General features: G+C 40.6%; 1 long non-coding RNA gene across 1 annotated transcript; it reads right to left on the reverse strand.

Moving 5' to 3' along the window:
• Positions 1-1261: 1261 nt before the first annotated feature.
• LOC131245853 (uncharacterized) lies at positions 1262-3253 on the reverse strand. Its single transcript, XR_009171008.1, has 2 exons — positions 1920-3253; positions 1262-1836 (listed from the first exon to the last, which is right to left on the reverse strand). It is a non-coding gene; the product is annotated as an uncharacterized LOC131245853 (long non-coding RNA).
• Positions 3254-3285: the final 32 nt, after the last annotated feature.

The following is a 3285-nucleotide window of genomic DNA, read 5'->3' on the forward strand; positions in this document are numbered from 1 at the left end:
TAGTAAGCCGACCTCTTCATTAAGTAACCTTTGACGGCAAGATAGTCATTTACAAGAGGTCCGGTGAGTTCAAAATTAAGTGTTTCAATCTATTATACATCATTAGGGGGCGTTTGGATTGTGAGTTACTTTAGATAAGCTACTTGTGCTCAAGTAGGTTATCTTGATTTGTAATTATTAAGTAGATAAATATATTTGGTAAATAACATATTTCCAACATTACACAATTACTTATTTGGTACACCCTCATATTCACCGTCCATCATGTGGGGCCAACTTTTGATGTGGATTGTTAACCGTGTGGGCCCCACCTCTGATATGGGTTGCCTATCGTGCGGGGCACACTTTGGATGTGTGTCATCCATCATTAGGGGCTGACCTTTAATGTGCACAATCTATTATATAGGGCCCACCTTTGATGTTAGTCATCCATCATGTGAGGCCCACCATCAATGTTATTGTCAATCATGTGAGGCTCACCTTCAATATCCACCACCCATCCTATGGAGCCCTCCTTTGATGTGGACTGTCCATCATGTGGGCCGCACCTCCAATGTAGGTCATCCATCATGGAGGGCCCACCTTGGATGTGGGCTAGGGCCGACTTCTGATGTGGAAGTCCATCATGATGTGGGTCATCCATAATGTGGGGCCCACCTTCATTATCAATTGCCCATATATGAAGTCATCTTTGATGTGGACCATCCATGTGGACCCCACCTTCACTGTGGGCTGCCCATTGTGCGGGGCTTAGCTTGGATGTGGATCATTCATCATTATGGGCTGACCTTAGATGTGGATCATCCATCATGTGGGCCCAACTTTAATGTCAACTGCCCATCATGTAGAGCCCACCTTTGATGTGAACCGTCCATCATGTAGGCCTCACCTTTGAGGTGGCTCATCCATCATACTGGCCCACTTTAGATGTGGGCCATTTATCATTAAGGGCTGATCTTTAATGTGAACCATTTATCATTAAGGGCTGATCTTTAATGTGAACCATCCATTATGTGGGCCTACATTAATATGGGATCATCTATCATGTGGGGCCCACCTTAGATGTGGATCGTCCATCATGTGAGCCCCACCTTCAATGTGGACAGTCCATCGTGTGGGGCATCCTTTGATATGAACTATGGGAGAGCTTCTTTTGATATGGGGGGGCGGGGCGCGGCAGAAAAGTAATAAAACTTAGAAAAGTTGTTTTCGGCGATGATGCGTACACCATACTTAAGTAAAAAAAAAGTAACTTAACGACTTAAGTTAAAAAGTAACCATTTAGATAGTAAGTTACTTAAGATAAGCTACTTATGCCCCCAAATAGCTTATCTTGGTTTCTACTAATTAAGCAGATAAGTAAGTTTGGCAAACAATATACGTACCAGTTTCTTCTCTCTTCAGTCTCTATTGATTCTCTCGGGAACAATTTATGAAAACTAGAAAAACTAAAAAAAAAAAAATAGCTGAAACGATTTAGTAACTTTTTAAGTAAGAAAATTACTTATAATTAATCATAAACCAAACTTATCTGAAATAAGTTACTTATCTACTGCTGTAAGTAGATAAAGTAACTTATCTGGTGGTATCCAAACAGGCCCTAGATGCGTTGATCTGCAGTAGCAAAATAGTAAAATTACTTCCCTGTTATAACATTCTACACAAAACAGGTGCTCCATACAGCCACCTGGGTTTTAACGATAGATCCAGGCATGTCTGTGTTGGCATATTTTACTGAGCAGCAAGTTGGATCAGGCTGGCTTGTCGGGTTTCAGGTCCTCGCCTGCGTCCCCGCATTGGGCCGCCTAACCTGAGCCCTAGAACCAGTCCTTGGTCCTGAAACCAACAGCTCAATTAATTAGCGGGCCACTTGCAGGCCTGACTTTTAGGCCCGAGTTTAAACAGGCCGGGGTTCTGACCCTGGTCAAGCTGAGATCTGTGCAGCCAGTACCCTCCAACATGGTTCATGATCACAGTCCAGCTCACATGCACCCCAACATGTAGCGCACACATGAGTCATGAAATTCAAATGTATTGATAACATCCTCAAAGATAGACACCAAAGGCAAAAATAAATAAATAAAATCTCAGCTCTAGGATATGACAATCACCCATGGGCACTACTGAGAGCCATACATGTGGTGCCCAGCCCATGGTTCGATGTCGATCTGCTTGCCTCACTGTGCAAGGATGCCCCAAAAATTTCACCAATGGGCGATCAGAATGTTTCAATTGGTGGACTACAAATAGACAGTTGGAAGAAAATACAGCAGCAATCTTACATTATCTGTGGCAAAAATAGGCCAAAATTGGATGGCTACAATCTTCCAATCTGGAAATTTCAGGGGCATTCTAGTTGGGCAGCAGTAGGATCATGCAACTCTAGGTTAGCATTCCCACAGAAAATATAGAAATCCTTATATGAGAAATGCAATTGATTTCTAATCAGTGAGAAGAGTATCTTTGTTTTCTAGAATTCGGTAATGCTGCGTCTAAGGTAAATGTTACATTTCAACATTTGCATGGAAGGGACATGTTTTGGGCCAAAAATGGTATCCTACCTTTCTGCTGGAAACTCATTCCCTGTCTCTTGATGTATTTTCTTTCTTCTTTCCAATAAAGCTTGTTATTTCTCACCAAGGAAAAAGAAGAAGAGACCATTTGACTGTCAAGCATGTGAAAAGAATGGCACCTGCTGAAAACATGATGGGATATCTGCTGAAAACATGACGGTATATACATCTATTTCGTACTAATACTGCATTCAGCTCAATACGTGTTATTCATATGACTGTTTCTCTAGACCCAATTTTCACCTTTCCAAAAGAGATTTAAAGAGAAAAAAAAGAGCTTCGCTTCTTCCCTAGGATTTAGAAATTTTATATCATTTCTCCCATTCTCTTTCTTCTTCTTCCTCTTCTTCTTTTTCCCCCTAAAGATCAAGATTTTCTTTCTTTTCTTTAAGGGTGTGTTTGGTTGTATCAAATATCATGAAATTTTGCACTAAATTAGACAGATTAGTCATGAAATATCACGATATTTTATGAAAATTTGTTGCAACCAAACGCACCCTAAAAGATTAGAGACAAACTGCATATTCACACAATATATCACCCAGGAATTCAAAAGTTTAAACCTTCACTCAAGACCTTTACTGCATCATATTAATCTTGTTCTTCCCCATAAGCGAAATACAAAATCCCAGACGCCTAATATAAAAAAATAAAGAACATGGATAATTTCTGCGTCTCCAAAATTGGAGACAATCAGAGATTCTACGGCTCA

The sequence above is a fragment of the Magnolia sinica genome, chromosome 5 (genome assembly GCF_029962835.1).
Source record: "Magnolia sinica isolate HGM2019 chromosome 5, MsV1, whole genome shotgun sequence".
In the NCBI taxonomy this organism is placed as follows: domain Eukaryota; kingdom Viridiplantae; phylum Streptophyta; class Magnoliopsida; order Magnoliales; family Magnoliaceae; genus Magnolia; species Magnolia sinica.